This window comes from Caretta caretta, chromosome 11 (assembly GCF_965140235.1).
Source record: "Caretta caretta isolate rCarCar2 chromosome 11, rCarCar1.hap1, whole genome shotgun sequence".
Taxonomy (NCBI): Eukaryota; Metazoa; Chordata; order Testudines; family Cheloniidae; genus Caretta; species Caretta caretta.
Genome location: NC_134216.1, coordinates 57,911,223 through 57,931,185, shown reverse-complemented (window position 1 = coordinate 57,931,185; position 19,963 = coordinate 57,911,223).

Genomic DNA, 19,963 nt, shown 5'->3' with positions numbered 1-19,963 from the left:
CTCTAGTGGCAGCCTCTCCACCCTCCTTCTCTCCCCTCATCTGTCTGTCTTGCCTGGGTCACTTTGCCTCTGACCCCTTGCACCCTCTAGGCCTTCTGGTCAGGGCCCGCAGTCTGACAGGTATCCAGCTGGAGCTCTCCTCTGCACCCTGGAGCCTGCCCACTGCTGCGCTGTCCAAGGTGCTGGTCTCCTTAGTTCAGAAGACAGACCTTCCCCTCTGGAAAAGACTCACTGTTCTTCTCCTGAGCAGCCTTTCTATAGGGCTGAGCCTGGCCCTGATTGGTCGCCTCCTGCTCAGCCCCAATTGGCTCCCCACAGGCCCTTGGTGATTGGCTGCCAGCCTGCGCAGCCTCTCTAGCCTGTTCTAGCCTACTTTCACCCGGGGTGGAGCAGCCGCCCCATCACACACACACACACACACACACACAATCATTTTGGTTTTAAGTGCCTATGGTTACGAGTATTGGGATTCCTTTAAAGAAACTATCTAAGAGTAAAATTATAGCAGTAAGATAGCATAGTTATAAATATATCCAAGATCTTGGCAGGCAGAAAAGACACCTACAGGTCACCAAACAAATATAAAACCTTCAATTTCCCCCATGATTTCTAGTGAGAATATTATTATTTTTCTGTATTGCAATAGTGCCCATAAGCCCCACTCATGGATTAGTACCCCATTGTGCTAGGCACTGTACAAACACAGACCAAAACAGACAGACTCTGCTCCAAAGCACTCACAATCTAAGTATAAGACATGAGACAGACACAGAGACAGACAGATAGATGGGGAGCACAAAGAAAGAATGAGGCAATACTGATCAGCATGACACATAGTTCTCAGCCAACCAGTTGCCTAGCCATTGTCAAATTTACTATAAATACAGCCCTTGCTCCCATTTCTTAAGAGGGATGCAATCTGGTTAGCCTCCAAAATGTACAATACAATGGAAGGCACGTCCCATACAGTATCCTTGGTGGATGATTTTTTTAAAAAAATCTACAGTGTTGGTTTAAAAACCAAAAAACTATTGCAGTACATTAATCTATTGCTTTCTTTCACAGAGGCCTACAAGTAATGTAACTGAAATATATATATGGGCATCCTGTATGGGATTTAAAAAAAAACAACTACGCTTGTTGATTTTAAAATGTACACAAGATCACCACCATAGAAATGGAAACGTAATACAGATAATGGCCAGAAAAATGCTTACCAATGACTGACCTAGCCTAAACCTGGTAGTTCAGAAGAAAAAGACTCCAGACACACAGGATTAAATTCTTTTGAGGAGGATAAAGTTGCCCATCTCTTACTATCTGTTTTTAAATGATGAACTGAGAGAAAATCTTTATGGAAATAGAGTTGGCCATTAGCCAAATTTTGCAATGTGCTGAGCACCTCAGTTGACACTCAAGACATTGAGTTAGATCTCATAGGATCAGGGTCCCCCATTTTCATGGAGTAATTCTCCTCTCCCACAACTCTGACTTTCGATTCCCTATTTAGTGACCACCACACCCTAGAGAACTCTGCCACCATAATAGCTGCACACAATATACAGGTTGCCACTCCAAAACTCAGATGTTTGGGTTGGAGATCATTTTTCCACTGGCAGCATCTTGCTTCTTTAAATGCTCCACAGGCATGAGTACTCACAGGTCTTAAATTACCCATTCAGGTTTCCTATGTGCTTGTGTTACTGTGGGCTTGGCTCATTCATCAGAATGCCAGTTTAATGGTATGCACTAAAGTGTGAGTAGTTACTGGGCTGAGAACCAATTCCTGGGCAAATTCCTCAGAGAATGCATGGACCCTTTTATAGTGTTTAAATAAAAAATGTCTCATGATTAATCTGGAAAGCATTTAAATAGTTTGAACATGGTTTGCCTCAAGACTTGCCCCCACATGACTGTAATTCATTGTCATAACCATAGTTTGAATTTATCTCACCCCATGTGATTTTTAATTATGGATTCAATAATAATCTGATGGTTCCTAGTGTACCATGAAAATTATAACTCGCACAGAAAACGAGTACGCTTTAACTTCCAAGGGAAAATGCAGTCCCCTACATACTTGGTATTAATCTTCAGCTCGTGATTAAAGACTTTGCCCTGTACCTTTAATTACAGCACTGTTCTTAGAAGTGAGAAATTGGACAGCAATGGTAGCACAGAGAAGCCTGGTGCTGAAGTGCTACATCACTTTTGATAGAATAAGAGCAAAAGTTCTGTTTATGAAAAACACAATTACAGTGCAAGGCAAAAATGTAGCCGGGCTCATTCCTTTTCTAAAATTAGAGGTGTTGGGTTTATTAGAACACATTTAAAAGTTGTTTTAGTCTACAGGGACCAGCCCCAGCCTTCAAGTGCAAAGTAAATTTGGTAGGGGCCTCAGGTAGCACTCTGCAGCTTGCATAGCATATAGGGAGGAGTGGCTGGGGGAATCAGACAAGTTTGGAAGAGAGGATAGAGACAGAGGAGATTTTCATGAGAAAACGAGGAAGGATTTAAGCATTGGACGAGGAGGGGATTGATTCAATCAGTGTACTGTCATGAGGCAATTGGAGAGTTGGATTCTTTAGAAGGGTGGGGTGGGAGATCATGGTGAGCTCACAGACTTGCGTGATCCTAGCTATGTCTTGAGAAGGGATTGCTGACAAAAAAGAACAGGGTCTTATGCAACACCACACTGGCCACAGGTCTAGTGGCTGTACTGACCAATGCAAGTCCTGCTGCAAGATAACTGGTACCTTTCTGGCCCTGAAGGAAACAGATTCTCTACCACCAGCTTGAAACCAGAAGACACTGTACTCAGGACAGTTGCACTTTTCTGTGAGCCTCACCCACGTTCTTTTTTCCACTAGGACTTGAAAAGGGTCATTTCAGTGTAGGGAAAGGCTTTATTTTTATTAAAGAGGATATTAAGAAACTCATGGGAATTCATAATAAATATCAACACAAAGCCAACATTCCTGATGACCCTGGAACTTCTAAAGCTGCAGGATGCTCTCGGAGGGGGGGAAAGGGGGAAATCTCTTATACATGGACACGCAAGCTCAACTGTGGCGGCCATACTGTGGATACGACTCCACAGCTACTATGCCAAGGGCAGTGTATACAGGATTAGAAATGGCGGCTGGGGAAGAGAGCCATTACATTTAAAGATCCTGCTGGGGCCATATATCTTCTGTTCCCATTGACTTCAGTGAGAGTACTCAGCTGCTCATGGCTCAGGAAAATGATATAATCCTGTAGGCACATAGTCATTTCAGTGCTTGTCTGAGATTGGGGGATAGTCCCTGTTGTCTTGGAGATCCACCCCATTTATGTTGGGTTACACTGAGGTGCAGCTGAGAGCCATTAGAAAGTCAATTGTTTCTGCGGTGAGCTACGTGGAGTTTACAGTCTTTCACAAGTTACTCTGGCTTTCCCCAGACAGTAACTCTACAGACCAAAACTCCACTTTGGGTGGATATATCACGTGGCAGTAATTCAGCACGGCATCATGCCAAGTGAAGGACAGTTTTAGAGCAAGGTAGTATGATTTCCTGCACCCTGCGGTATTCAAACCCAGCAGAATGCGTGGCCAATGGTTCTTACATGGGCATCAAAGGGAATAAGTGAGGGATGAAGACTCCAAGTCTGTCATCTGTGTATCCCCAGAGATAAGGCAGTTGGCCAATGGTGTTGTGATGCAAAGAGTTAGTTCTACTATACGTTTTTAAGGCTCAAATGCATACTCCATGCCCATGCAGCAGTGCCATACAGAGGGAAAGGGGTTAGGGTGGGGGTCACGGCCAGTTGGTTAACATGCTACATGGACCCAGTCGTCAAGTCCCCTACATGGCAGCAGCATGGTTGGGGGTACTAGAATCACACCAATACTGCAGGGCTGCTTTGCACTCTGGCTCTAGGCTGGGCTCGAGCGGGAGAGGAGAGGAGAATTCCATGTGCCTGACTGATGAGAATTTTGCCCAATTTGTGGTAAAATCAGGAAAAGATGAAATCCTGAGAACCAGAACTGCACAGGAAACAGCATATTGTGGCAATGCAGCAAAGGAGATCTAGCTGCCTACAACACATTCACTGCCACAGCAGCCAAGTGCATGAGAAAGCTGTAGAACTGATCAATGAAATTGTTTTTAATCATTCACTTTATTAATATAACTTCATAAGCAAAGTTTTATGAATGAAACAACATTCATTCATAAAACTGGTTACCCCAATAACTGGCTAATTGAGTTTCACTTTCAATCCAATTGCTGCTTAAATTGCTGAAACTTACACTGTTTCAACATTGTAACTTCTGCTCACTGTTTGCCATTCCTTACACTTGTCCATATTGTAACTCAAACTCCATTTTAACTTGTCCCAAACTCCATTTTAAAATGCTCACTTCATTTTGTAAAAGCTTGCTGCAACCTTCATTTTTGCAAAACCCTGTTGTAATCTTATTAGTTTAGTTCAGATGTGTGAATGAGGTATGGATGGATGATGGAATCAACCTCCAGCCCCAGCCTGTCCTGATGAAATAAAGTGTAAACACCCAATGGCTGAAGATGCAGACAACAGGCCTGACAAAGTAAGAGGAGTCCACCCTCAAAAGAAAAGAACAAAAGTACATTCGAAGAAACATCAAAGCCAGGTCCTAGACTGAAAGTCATGTCTGCAATTGACGAGTGATCAATCACACCGAACCCAGAGGCAGCGTGACACAGCAAGACCTATAGACTTTGGATTCAAACTAAATCCTACAAAAAGGATGGGGGAGATGGAAGACTTTAGAGGGTAACATTCCGCTGCCAACAAGGAAGGGCATCGGTGCATGCCCAACAGAGACCCAGCTCTTCCTTGTGCCCGGCTTTCCTGGCCAGTTAACCGCCACAAGCTACGAACCCAAGCCATGAACTCAAGCTACATTCAGGACTGGTAACCGTACAGCAGCGGCAGAACCTGTGTGTGTGTATGAACGAACATGTGACTGAATGTGAAACTGAGTGAAATGTTATAGCTAGAACTCAGAGTAACAGCCGTGTTAGTCTGTATTCGCAAAAGGAAAAGGAGTACTAGTGGCATCTTAGAGACTAACCAGTGCTCAAATAAATTGGTTAGTCTCTAAGGTGCCACAAGTGCTCCTTTTCTTATAGCTAGAACTGACTGCCTACTATGATTCTTTTTGTATTGGTATAACAAAGCAAGAGACTAGAGAGCGTGTGTGCCAGGGTAATAACCTAACACAGGGCTACAGTTTTCTCTTTGGGCTTTTAAAGAGGACATGGACATTGTTTAAGTGCCGGGTGGGGATGAACTGTTCTGAAATGGGAGATAAAGCCAGTCTATTTTTAAGGCAGCAACTCAAGGATGACCAGTAATATGAACCTATATTATAGGCTCTCCTCTCTAGCAGAGTATACACACACTTCTCTGTGCACAAACATGACGGGGAAAATGTGTAACTGCAAAAGTTGCATGGAAGTCCTAAGGATGGTTATGTTAACCAGCAAATGTTCTGTTTGGGGTTTGTTAAGTTTAATACAGACAAATAATGCAGGTGCTCCCTTTCCAGTTTGACCACCGCCCACTACATGATATTTGATTATTTTTTATAGCATTCACCTTTTGGAAGGACACTAGTCATTTGTGCTCTAAATTTTAGGGTTCATTTTTGAAAGCAGGCTTCATGAAAGCTACTGTTATAAAAATGTTTTGATGTTTTCAATTTTAAGTTCAGTAAAAGATCATTTTCTGGATTTTAAAAATCTACAGTTTACAGTTATAACATAGGGCTAGAGAATCTGAATGTGAAATTAACTAGAAACTGGGCAGTCTGAGGGCCGGGTCCATGGGCTATCCAAAGGCAATCTTTCCCCGGATTTCACTAGCTGTTGCCGTAGGCCGTATATGCATTGCCAAAGCTGAGAAAATTGCAAAAAGTAAACAAACAACATGAGGTGCAAAGAGTACATTGGGTTTATTTTAAATCTTTCCATTTCAAGAATCAGAGATGTTAGTATCATAAGGAGAGAAACTATCAGGTTTTTAAATTCTGAAATCATAACAAAAACCACTATAGTCTGCCTGTAGCCCTTTCCTAGGTTATGCAGCCCCTTGCTTGCCTCTCACTCACTCTCTCTCTTTACTGTTTTATTAAACCAAATTTAATATGTTTATTCCCTAAAGGTAAAGCCACTTTTATTATGTTAGTCCTATGAAGTGCGGGAGGGCAGGAGGTTGCTCTCCTTCTGTCAGTTATGTAATTCCCTCTCTCTCTCCCCTCCCGCTCCTGAGCACTTGGGACATCAGTCAGACTGCCTCAGACACTGTCCAGGAAGTGGCAGCTGAATTCCCTCCAGATGGGTGAAAAATTAGTCTGTCAGAAGGTAGAACATGCACATGGTTCACTTCTTCAGGATTTCTGTGCAAAGCGCTTGGCTGACACACTGAGCCCTTTTATTTCATAACAGTACATCATTAATTTAAAACAGATTGTTTAGCAAAAAGGAGGACCCAATCCCAATTTACTACCCAATCCCAGTCACCACCTCTGCTGACTTATGAGTTGGCTTTAATATGGGCAAGTGTCCCCACTTAGAGAAATCAAATAAAGAAAAACTGTGTAAGTATTAACATCCCTGCTCTAAAGCCCCAGCCCTGCAAGGAACTGACTGCTCAAAGTCCATTGGTCTCAAGAGAAGCTGAAGGCATTCAGCACTTTAACAGGACACAGCCCAAACTGAGATGGAGGAGAAGACAGGAGACAAAGCAATGCCGCAGGCTGGCTGGCTGGAGGCAGGTTGGCATATACTCTCCCTTGGAACACATATAATGATGCCAATTATGCTGTCTAAAAGCAAGATGTTTGCTTTTCTGAGATGTCTTTAAAGCAGACAGAAACAGCCTTGGCAGGGACGTCTTCTCAACGTCCCTAGAGAGAGAGAGGAACTCCAGACGCTGGCAATTCAAAACCTGCTGTTTTGCAATAGAACTCTGGTGTACAAAATGGCAAACAGATACGAGGGAGAAAGGATTTGCTGCCACTAGGTGTTAACAGCATTCACACACTTCTTCAATTTGACTGAGAATGTGGGCTTGGGGTCATTTCCTTAGTTTGATTTAATTTTATACACTTGGCTGACAATGCCCCTTTTTAGCCATTAAAGCCTCTGTGATAGGGTCCACTTGCCACCAGGTAGCCTCCGCCTGGCAGCTCTGGGGATTAGCTCCTCCCAGGTGCTGAGCCCCCCACTGATGATCTCGTCCTCTGGTGACCCGTCATCCTCTTACTCTGCAGCTCCTCTTACTCCAGGAGCAGCAACTTGCCATCCATGACTTGGCCCTACAGACAGGTCATTATGGGCCTCTCCTTCCATGGCAAACTGTCCCTGGCAGTCCACTCTCCACTGCTTGGTCTGTGCCACTTCCCCAGTGGCTGGTAGGGGAATCCAGGCCCACCCTCTACTCTGGGCCCCAGTTCAGATGGCCTCTCCTCAGCACCCAAGGGCCGCACTATCCCATGCCTTGCTGCTTTTCCCCAAAGCCTTTCCTACCTTTCTGGCTTTCCCCCCACTCTCTGGGTTTGCCAGCCCAAACTCCCAGGGAGTAACCAGAGGCTACTTACTGCTGTAGTCCCTAAACACACCTCCCTCCTCCCAGGGAGTAACTGTAGTCTACAACTCTGCCAAGGCTAGCTGCTCTCAGCTTCATACAGACCCCACCTGCTCCCATCCAGCTAAGCCTCATCTAATTAATCCCTGCTCCCTCCTCAAGGTACAACCGGGGCAGTAAATTGGTAAGCCTAGCCACCTTAACCCCTTCCGGTCTTGTGTGGGGTGAACACCCCATCCCAGCCTCCTATATGTGCCTAAACTAGGGCTGGGCAAACACTGCCAGAAATCATTTCCCAACATTCATTTACATTCTTGAAAAGCTTGTACTTTGCCAACGCTTGGGCAGCCTGTGAGCAGAGTGAAATTCACCCTCCTGCAGAGGCCCAGCACATGGCCCAGGCATCAATTAAGACCCACTTAAGACCTCAACTTTTTACCCGCTGAGTGATTTGTTGTAAGATTTTTGCCTGAAATGTTCACTGGAGCAATATGCACAGCTAACCAGAGGTGAACATAGCTTGGCATAAAACATTTTAATAGTTTTAAACAGAAATCAGGATCTGTTCACAAACTACCTGTGACCAAGAACAGTAGCTCAGAATACATGATTCACTGTGGATGTCCAAGGCATCAAGTAGCCCATGCAATCATGGCAATGGTATAAGAGGTCAAGCCAGGACATGTTTAATGGATGTTCTGTTTTAACTAAAACAGAAGTCATTTTAAATCACTAGTCTAGGAAGGCCAGGGAAGCAACTTCATCTAAGCAGCACAGAATTTTATTCCAGATTTTCAACCGTTCCATTTGTGACACGCATGCTCAGATTTTCAGAAGAAGCTTATGTCCCACGTGCCCAGCTCTTCTGAAAAACCTGGCCACCTGTGCTGGTAGCTAACCAGGAGCGGAATTCTTTTTAAAATCTGGCCCAGATACACTTCCACTACAATTTTTTATCAACTATTTTGACAGTAGAAGACAGTCGAGTACACTGCCTGCCTCTCCTGGCACGAAATGTTAGCATAAGTGAACAAAAGATGTGTTACAAATTAAGGGCTAGAACTTGCACACAATTACACACCGCAATCATTTTACTCACGTGGGTAATCTCATTGAACTGAATTCCACAGGGAAGCAAAGTTGCCACAGTCTTTGCAGGGCCTAAACAATTTGACTTATTCTGCAGCCAGGTTAAAATGTGGCCCATTTTCTCTCATTCTGCCACCAATGTTTTAAGATATTTGAGTGAGGTAAAAGCATGATACAAAACACTAATTGCAAAGCAATCTCTTTCCATACAGTTTCAGCATGTGAGCCTGGGATCTGGCAGCAAGTTCAGAAGAAGGGAAGCATCCAAGTTCTCTTCCGGGTTTGTCTGAAAAATTTGATCCACGCCATGTTTTGTTTGTGTCGATTCATTTTCATTTGGCAGGCAAGACAAAAGGGTTCCTTCATTTTCAACTAACGCTTTTATGCAGAAATAGCCAGGAGATCTGTTCAAGCAGAAAAAAAGACAAGCTTCTACAACCCAGGGGCAAGTCACAGTTGATGCTTGAAATACCTATTTCATTTCAGGAAGGAGAACTTGGCCAGAGGAAAGCAAGGCAAAAAGCAGCCCATTCTGCTCTGCTTAAGAGCTTCCCAATGTGCACACTATGAGGTTCCCATGTATGTTGTTGCCGTCGTCATTAAGCTGTGGACATCTGTCTGCTCTTTTGCTTTCTGAAATATTTTTAATTTAAACCAGTTGTGCACCTACCTGCACGATCGGTGCGAGGCTACTGTAGAAAATTGCGTGTAACCCTATCAATAAACACAGCGGGGAGAGAGTAATTAGGGCTTGAAAGCCATTAGTACCCTGATGCTCTTCCGCAGCAGTAGCACAGGGGTCTCAGCACAAGTGCAGGTCCCTCGTGAGGCTAGCACTCCGGCAAGGCCTTGCTCCTCCCGAAGGGACAATGAACAATGCTGCGGTGCCCAGTCAAGGCAGGGGCACCGTGGAAAGGCAGGAAATTCAACTCGGCCAAAAAGAATAAAAAGACCCTTAAGTTTATGAGACAAATTTTCCCCTTGGGATTGGGGCTGAGCTCCCCACGTCTCTCTGCCCTTTGCCGTTGGCCTGCAGGGTTTTTGTTGTTGTTTTTTTTAAGCAAGGACAGAAGGACTCACAGCGCAGAGCATGCCTGGGAGGACGAGCGGAGAGGGAGCTCTTTGGAAACTATTAAATGGCCAGCAAAGCCGGAAAACCCAACCCAGGCCCATACACCTTCTGGCTGCAGCTAGCTGTAGCTTTATTTTCAGCTCCAGCAACATGCTTCAGCACAGAAGGGACAGTATTAAACCTGTCATCCCTAGCCCCAGAGCTGCCACATCAGCAAGGGCATCAGGGGACAGGGAGGCTCTTTGTCTCGGCTGTTAGTTCTGTTAGTTCCATTAGCTACCATGCTCTGGAATACTAGAGAGAACATGTATAAACAGCTGTCTGCACCATAAACATAGACAAGCCCTCCAGAGCAGGGAGACACACACCCATCTTTGCTTTGTCAGAGAGAGTTTGAAGGCTGAGCGCTTTCATGAGTAAATATGAGAAGATCGTTAATTTTTTCCATTTTGATGCCATACTGCCAGTGGGCCAGCAGTACTGCTAGGATAGGACAGGCCAGGCTTGGGAAGATATCTGTAGGACTTGACTCACATACTAGATCATCACACAGATGCAGGACAAGGAGCAAGACAATCTTCAAAACCATAAGGGCCAGGCTGACAGTTGATGCAGATTAGCTTATCTCTATTGACTTCAGCACATAAACCAACATATCTGACGTCGATTTTAGATGTATCCATTTTATGTAGGGCAGTTTTGTACCTTAAATGTATTGTATTCTAATTTTCTAGGGTGTCTTATGGTAGTGCCTAAGGCTCTGACCAAGATCAGGGCCCCAATGTGCTAGATTCTGTACGTACACATAGCAATAGACAGTCACTACCAGAAAATGCTTGCAACCTAACTAGACAAGACAGATTATGGAAATATTATTATTATTCCCTTTAAGAGAGGTTCAGGGAGATGAAGTGGTTACCCAAAGTCATGCAGGAAAGCTGGGAATTGAATGTAGGCCTCCCGAGTACCAATCTAGTGCCTTCCCAACAAGACAAGCCTCCATCTCTGTAAATTGTTTCGGCTGAGAATATTGTTCCCCACATGACCACTTGGCAGTTTCAGTCTCATTGGACCCCTTAATACTACAGTGTAGGGGACAGGAAGGAATAGGAAACCTTGGAACTCTTTTAAAAACCTGAAATGTATCCAAAGAGAAGGTGAAACTCTTGTGCAATAGCTTTTAGCTACTCCTTTGGAACGAGGGGCATTTGTGTCAGACTTCAACCCATTGTTGCTCATCACAGAACTTTCCCATTCAAATAGGCCTGCTAAAGTCAGCTGTGATCGTAACTTCTCTTTCCTTCTTCTGCCATATCTTTTCAAAGTACGGCTTCCCTGTGACTCCCTGCAGAACAGAGATAAGCATCCCCCTGCAATCCTACTTTTAGCTGAATTCATTATACTCATTTGAAGGTGCCAGTTGTAATTTCTTTTTTTTTTTTAACATCTGACCTACAGACTGATACTGTCTGGTACAGGTTCAGTGTAATCTCACCTTCATTTTTTACCTCTTTTATCCCCATTCAGCAGCAAACAAAACAGATGAACCCCAAAATCCCAGTCAAACTCCTTTTCCCCTAGGCTCATTTCTTGACTTTTTAAGATTCTCCCCCCCCCCAATATGATCATTTTTACGATGTAAAAGCACAAACCTTTCTGCAGGTTTGTCATGGGCAGAAAATGTGTGTTATTCCAATACTTCTGCCTGGTTTGCCTTCTACTTATCAGATGTGGTCTAAAAACCTGGCTCTGTGGTGCTATTATTTCCATAGCATTTCAAAAGACGGAGGTATCTGTCTGCTCAGAAAAGTCTTTTAACAGATGTTCAGAGCAAATTAATGTTTTGCATACTGCATTTTCAGCAGACAAGTCTTTGAACAGTAAAAAGTCTGGGGTTTCATAATAGCTCGACTGTTCAGGTTACTCCTGCTAATAATTTGTTAAAAGGATGTAGGACAGACTTCTGGAAGGCATATTGATCTCTTTGAATCAGCAGCCTATCAACCAAGATAATAACCCTGAAACAGCTTGCCTGAAGCTGCCAAGTAAAAGTAATTCTTTCAAATAATCACATTCACAGGGTCAGCAAAGGATATTTAAGAGAGATTTGAAGGCAGAAGGTAGATTAGGGCTTTGGTTCCTTCTTTCATTGCATTAAGACTACAGCTGGGCAAAAAAATGTTGGCGAGTGGTAAATTTGCCCCCCAAAAATGCATTTTTCAGAACACCAAAACTATTTGTGACTTCAGGTCAAGTTCAGTGAATAGTTTCAGAGGGGAAAAAAATTCAGCAAAGTTAATTAAACATTCCAAACTGGTTTGACATTTCATTTCAAATTCACATTATTAAAATGAAACATCATCTCAAAATGACATTTGAAATGTTTCCTTTGATCCAAATCAATTGTTTTAGTTTTGGTTAGAAAAAAAAATCTGTTTTTGTTAAAAGTGAACTGATGATTTTTTCACAGATTTTTCAGTTCTGCCACCAAAGCGACAAATCTATTATTGACGCAGCTCTAATTAAGAATATTAAGAGGAGCAGACTGGAAAGAAACCAGTCCCCAGCTTAAGGATACAAGGCTCTTTTGTTTACCCACCCTGTCAGCAGTAGCGTGACCAGACAGCAAGTGTGAAAAATCGGGACCGGGAATGGGGGTAATAGGAGCCTATACAAGACAAAGCCCCAAATATCGGGACTGTTCCTATAAAATCGGGACATCTGGTCACCCTAGTCGGCAAGAGTAAGAACTATGCACAGAACTGATGAATAAGCAGGGCTGACTCATTCTGGGCAACACATCTTGCTAACTCCAACCAGGATATATTGGGGTAGGGCAGTGTTACGAACCCCAAGTGCTCAAAAAACATAGGTCAGGGCACCAAAACTTATTTTTAAACCAAATAGTGAATCAGAGAAAGAGATTTTCCTACTCTGACCCATTGCCCAGTCTATTGGGAGTGGATCCAAAGGCCAAGTGCCCCATGTTTCCAAGCCAAATGGGCACAGTCAGTGTGTCTAGCCCTGGGATTTTGATGTGCACACCCCTGACTCAAACCTCTTGTCTGAGCCCTTCCTTGGGACATGAGACTGCAGTCCAGCTGCCCCAGACTCTTCCCCCAGTGCATCTGTCCTCCTGAGCCCCACCAGTCACTTACACATATTCCCATTGGGATGTGGCCACTCTGGGCATTCCTTTGCGAACAACATCGCAGGAAGCAAAGAGCACAGGCTTAGCCAAGGAATTTCTTCACTTTACTATTAAAAAGTCTAGAGAGTTCATAAACCTCTGAAAAAAACAACATGAGCCCTAAGACGCTCCCTCCCCTAGTCTGATATCAATCCTTCTGAAGTTAGTCAGGTTCTCAGGCTGGGCAGAGTCCCTCCTGCCCCCTATCATTCCTGCATGTCTTGCTTCCACGTAGCGATGGTCAGCGCTCCCTGCTTAGAGAAGACATCTCCCTTAAATACAGCGGCTCCATTTGCCGAGCTGGCACTCCTGTGTAGAAAATCTATTTTTCCATGGGTTAAGCCATCAGGTGAGAGAATCAAAGACGATGGTTCCAGATTCCTCTGTGACAGCTTCTCAGTGATGGTCCTTCAGTGAGGTGTCAAGCATCTATCCTGAGCAGGGCACCTGTCTGGAGTACATTACTGCCTTGGGCAAGGTTATATAGGTGTTCAGGACACAATAGAAAATGGAGGTTTCAATTTGGTACAGACGTATCCCACTCTGTCACCATGGTATTAGCACCATCTAGAAATTTTTGCTGAAGGGTGAGTGGTTGCCAGTTCTTCCTGACTTTAGTAGCCGCAGAAAGGTTTCCACACTCCTTAGCTAATCTTTCCATAGCAAAGGAAGCAGATATTTGTCACATCACTATCTGGAGTCAGACTTCACAGGGAGCGTGTAGTGTGCCCTCCCTCCAGGATGCTCTCACATGACGCCCTCTCGTTTATACTGAGCCTTCTCGTCTCACTTGTGCCAGTTTCACATCTCAGCAAAGTTCTTTCTGGTTTACACAGGTTTCAGTGAGTGCCGAAAGAGCCTGTGATGATGGGGCAGGCCCCTGGGGTTGGTACTTGGCATGATTTAGTACAAAGGTGGCCACCTTTATGGATGTCTCATCCTGCAGCTTCAGGGCTGTTCTAAGTTGTCTTCGCCAGTAACAGTCCTCAAAGGACACCTGTGGTATCTGGGTTTGGGTACAGGTAGGGAGCCCGATCAACTGATCAGATGCATCGGCGCTAGGATTCTCAGCCTGTGGGGCACACCATACCCCCTCTTGCCCTCCTGTGTCCTGTCAAAGGAGGTATTGGCTGCTTTACTCTCTCCACCTTTCTGCTGCTGACAGGCCTAGCTTCCCTCCCCTATGTGACACTACCTTGCACTGCTCCCTGCCATCTCTGTGGCAAAAGGCAGGGAGCAGCCCCATGTAACAGGGGAGAGTGGGAGAAAGGAGGGGAAAGAACTGAAAGGGAAAGAGAGGAAAATACTTATAGGAGAAAAGCCCATGAGCAGGCAAAAAATAGATGAGATGCGGGAGATAGAAATGGACACAAAGAGGTGTGGCACAGAGTCATGGAGTCACCGGTCTCCTGGGAGTGACCGGACCCCCTATAGTGTACTGGTCCCAGGGACCCACACATTTCCACAGGGGCAGGCCCATGGCCTCCAAGACTCGACTGATGGCACCAGCATTCCCTGTCTCTCTCCATGGCTCCCTGCAGCAAATCCAGTCAAGCCAAACTCCTGCAGGAGGCTTGTTCAGTACCCCTCCAGGGGTCAATGCCCTCAGTGAGTATTCACAGAAACACGGGCAGCCTTTGCAAAATAAGGTCACCTGGCTACAGAATCTGAAAGTCCTTAGGTTAGCAGAGAGAGGCAGAAGTTAAACCATAGTCCACCCTCGTCAAACCAGTGCCCTGATGGGCACGCCAAGCTGTGACGGACTCCATCTTGGGCTCTCTCTCTTCCTCATTTCTTCCTGACATCTTGTTTTCCAGTTCACAAGTCCCATCTGCTGGGGTTTCCTGCTGCTAGGTGTTGCTTGTTCTGTTCTTGGGGCATCTTTGTCTTGCTGGACCCTCTGTAGATTTGTGATGGTTTCAGCCAGCTCTTTAATGGCTGTATTCATTCCCCCCAGACAGCAAGGTCACACACACACACACACACACACACACACACACACACACACACCTTTTGTCTCCTTTGCTCTTCCAGGAGAAGTGGTAATCCTTTGGCATCCACTGGTTATCAATGCCACGTATTGAGGGAAACTGAGGCATGCCTAGGATTTATTAAAATACGATAGAAAATTCCCACTTCTTCACACATGGCAACCACATACAGGATAAGAGGAAATAAAAGAAGGACTCAAGACCTATTCTATCACAAAAGCAGGAGTTCCAACCAAAACCAGCTTTGGAACAACTATGTTAGTCCGAAATAGTCAGTAACTATGCACAGTGTTGGAGGGAAATTCAGTTGTTCTGAAAGATAAAAAATATCCTCGTCATTTTCTAGAAGATGTAGAACATGAAAGAGGATAGAATAACTTTACAAAGGGCTTTGTCAGAGAGTCTCTGAGAAGCTGACAGCTCTGCAACACATACATAATTTACAATCTGAAATATTCATTTTACTCAAACTGCAGATAAATCTTAAATTGAAATGAGAGCCTTGAAATGGGCATAAACAAATGATAATCGAACCCAACTAAAGCAATTCATAATGTAAAAGATGACCCATTATCAGGAGGAGAAAAGGCAGAGGAGAGTACATTACAAAACAGAGTCCCGGAAGATCTGAGAAGTTGTACAATTATTTATTCCTATTTGCATCAGAGTGCAAGAAAAATTCCACTTTGATTGAAAACAGCCTTATTAACTGAGGTTTCCAGGACCCAGAAAAGTTCCACTCTCTGGGGGTTGGAGGTGAAAAATTATCTCTGGAGAGAAACTACATACAATTTTAGCAATTCTATGTTCCATTCGGCCTGGTCAAACAAGAGACTTCCACCATCAGCTCTCTGGCCATCTCGCCTTTTGCTTCACTGGTCACAGACCATCTGTGACTGAAGGTGATCTGAGGGAGTTAAACTTGAGCTAAACTGTGTCCAGTTTTGGGCCCCACACCACAAGAAGGATGTGGAAAAGTTGGAAAGCGTCCAGTGGAGGGCAACAAAAATTATTAGGGGACTGGAACACATGACTTATGAGGAGAGGTTGAGGGAACTGGGATTGTTTAGTATGCAGGAGAGAAGAATGAGGGGGGATTTGATAGCTGCTTTCAACTACTTGAAAGGGGGGTTCCAAAGAGGATGGATCTAGACTGTCCTCAGTGGTAGCAGATGACAGAACAAGGAGTAATGGTCTCAAGTTGCAGTGGGGGAGGTTTAGGTTGGATATTAGGAAAAACTTTTTCACTAGGAGGGTGGTGAAGCACTGGAATGCATTACCTAGGGAGGTGGTGGAATCTCCTTCCTTAGAGGTTTTTAAGGTCAGTCTTGACAAAGCCCTGGCTGGGATGATTTAGTTGGGATTGGTCCTGCTTTGAGCAGGGGGTTGGACTAGATGACCTCCTGAAGTACCTTCCAACCCTGATATTCTATGATTCTATGAAGCCTGGGGCAGCATATTTAGGGAACTAGTAATAGAAAATGTCAAAAATTCATTATAAAATGCCTACCATGATAGACAGCACCAGTCCTCTAGCCTGCCTGGAAATGTGTCTCAATAATCATGAACGGGGGAGGTCAAGCCATAGAATTCTGCTCTTCCAAAGAAATTCATCCGAACCCAGGCAAATTAAAACCTGATGTTCAACTTCCCATAAAAGGGAACTATTAAAAGTGTGCTCCCCTCCCAACTGGGAGGTCAGGCACACGCTGTGTGAAACCTCACATTACACATGTCCGTCCGGTTTGGTTTGTACTTTCAAATGACCAATCAACTGCAAATCTCAGTGCTGGGTGAGAGGGGATTGGTCAAGGCTAAGCACAAAGAGCCAGATTCTGACAGGCCCTTCCATATATGCTCATGCAAAGAGAACAGACCAGAGGAATTACAGGGCACAACTGTCTGCCTTCCAGTCCTGGATCCAGCAAAACCCTTGAGTTGATCCTAGGCAGAGTATTTCATGGTGCAGAGGGGCAACCCTAGATGAGGATTAAAGATGCAGGGGACATGCTTTGTGCATTGTAGTGTGTATTCCCCTGATCCACCCAAAACCACCATCCATTCTCCCCTGACTGGACTGGACTGCACTCGCCATGAGCAGAAAGAATATGCAAAAAAGAAGTTGGAGGGGCCCTAAGTGGCCTAGAAAACAGGTTACAGATTAGTGCAGTAAAAGCAGGGCCAAATGCTCACTCACCTGCACTGTGGATGCTTTGCACCAAGCTACTGGTACAAAGTGGCCAGAAAGCTGGGGTTGCTGGCCATGGGACTATCACCCCATATGTGCGGGGACCCTGATCTATTAGACTGGTTCCACATTAGAGCAGCCTGCACTGGGAAGCCAGCCAGACACAGTCAGCCCAGGTCTTGGAGGAGTGCAAAGGGGGCTTAACGCGACCTCTGCACCATGCTGCACTGTCCACGCCCCAGCTACTGCAAAGAATCCAGCCCTGTCCTTATTTGAGGGAAAGTTGGAGCAGATCCAGCCGTGAGCCTCAAAGAGCTAGGAGTTGAGTACTGACTGTGTGTACTGTGCTGCTGGGCACCCACTTCTCCCTGAACACAGATGCTTTACTTTTGGCAAGGTGGTGAGTGATGAAGCCATGATACCACCTTGATCACTGAGGAATAATTATGGGATAATCTGCTGTAGCTCACATTACCATCCAATTTCTCAACACACCAGCTAAAGAGTGGATGCCTAGCATCATCTGTGCCCCAGAATGAATTGTTCAAAAAATTATTGCCATACTCTACCATACAATATAGCCAAATCATGAACAAGCAATTAGATTTGTAAAACTTACTCTAACAGGTTTTTTGTTTTGGGGGGGGGGCAGGGGGGTGTTGTTTTGTTTTTTTCATATGAGTGCCTCCTTTGGTCACACTCCTACCTTGCTCCCAAGTTTCCAGTATCGAAAGAGTCACTGTGCTTTAACTACAAATTAGCTGAACCAGTTAATGGTAATTGTAGCCTTAGCTTAGTAGAGGTGCTTTGGTGGATCTGAGGTGTGGATCTGACATTCAACCCTTATTGTCTCCAACTAAGCCTGTATAAAGGGCACTTCTACCAAGAAAGGTGTGCTTGTGTAACTTAAAGGTGTGAATTTAAACCAGACCCAAGAGGCTGTGTGGAGACTCTTCTTTCAGTTTAGCTTAAGGCAGTTAAGAATAAACTGAAGTAAGACACTCATACCAAAATAAGAGGATCCACATGGCCTTTGGCTTAACTAGATCAGTTTGAAAGCTGATCCAAGTAATACAAATGCAAGTTTCTCATACAGACATGCCCTAAGCATTTTTGGTAGTCTAATAATGGTATTGGTCCATTATGAGACAAAAAAGGTAGAATTATTAATAATAAGGCAGAAAAGGCAGAAGTGTTCAATAAATATTTCTGTTCTGTATTTGGGGGGAAATAGATAATATAGTCTTATCATATGGTAATAAAACTCTTTCCATTCCACTAGTTTCTCTGAAGGATGTTCTACAGAAGCTACTAAAGTTAGACATTTTAAAATCAGCAGATCCAGATAAGTTGCATTGAAGAGTTTTAAAAGAGCTGGCTGAGGAGCTTCCTGGACCATTAATGTTGATTTTCAGTAAGTCATGGAGCACTAAGGAAGTTCCAGAAAACTAATGTTTTACCACTTTTTTAAAAGGGTAAACCAGATGACATGAGTAATTATCCTGTCCTCCAGCCTGTCCTCAATCTAGGGCAAGGTAATGGAGCAGCTGATAAAGGACTCAATAGAGAATTAAAGGAAGGTAATGTAATTAATGCAAATTAACACATGTTTATGAAAAATAGCTGATCAAACTTACAAATTTGATTGATAAAGGTAATAGTGTTAACGAAATATACTTAGACTTCTGTAAGGCAATTGACTTTGTGCCGCACAACATTTTGATTAAAAAGCTAGAACAATATAAAATTAACATGGCACACCATAAATGGATTACAAACTGGCTAACTGATGCTATCATATATAAATGGATAACCATTTAACTAAATATAATTATAAACAGAGAATTGTCATCAAGCAGGTGTTTCCAGTGGAGTCCCTCCAAGATTGATTCTTGGCCCTGTGCTATTTAACATTTTTATTAATGACCTGGAAGAAAACATAAAATCACTGGTAAATTTTGCAGCTGACACAAAAATTGGGGGACTAGTAAATAAGGAAGAGGACAGGTAACTGATTCAGAGCAATCTGGATCTCTTGTAATTGAGTGCAAGCAAACAATATGTATTTTAGTATGGCGAAATGTAAACATATGTATCTAGGAACAAAAAACGTAGGCCATACTCATAGGATGGGGAACTCTATCCTGGGAAGTAATAACTCTGAAAAAAGATTTGGAGTTTTTAGTGGGTAATCAGCAGAACATGAGCTCCCAAAATGATGCTGTAGCCAAACACCTAATACAATCTTTTGGATCCATAGACAGGGGAATTTTGAGTAGAAGTAGAGAGGTTATTCTCCCTCTGTATTTGGCATTTGTGTGACCACTGCTGGAATACCATTTCCAGGTCTGGTGCCCACAATTCAAGAAGGATGTTGATAAATTGGAGAGGGTTCAAAGAAGAGCCATGAGAATGATTAAATGATTAGAAGATATACCTTATAATGATTGAGCTCATTGAGTCTATCTATATAACTTAACAAAGAGAAGGTTAAGGGGTGAATTGATTACGCATCTACATGGGAAACAAATATTTAATAATGGGCTCTTCAATCTAGCAGAGACAGGTATAGCATGATCCAATGGTTGGAAACTGAAGCTAGACAAATTCAGACTGGAAATAAGGTATACATTTTTAACGATGAGAGTAAATAACTATTGGAACAATTTACTAAGGGTCCTGGTGGATTCTCTACCACTGACAACTGGTAAATCAAATTGGATGTTTTCCTAAAATATCTGTTCTAGGAATTACTTTGAGGAAGGCCTATGGCCTGTGTTATACAGCAGGACAAATTAGGTGATCACAGTGGTCCCTTCTGG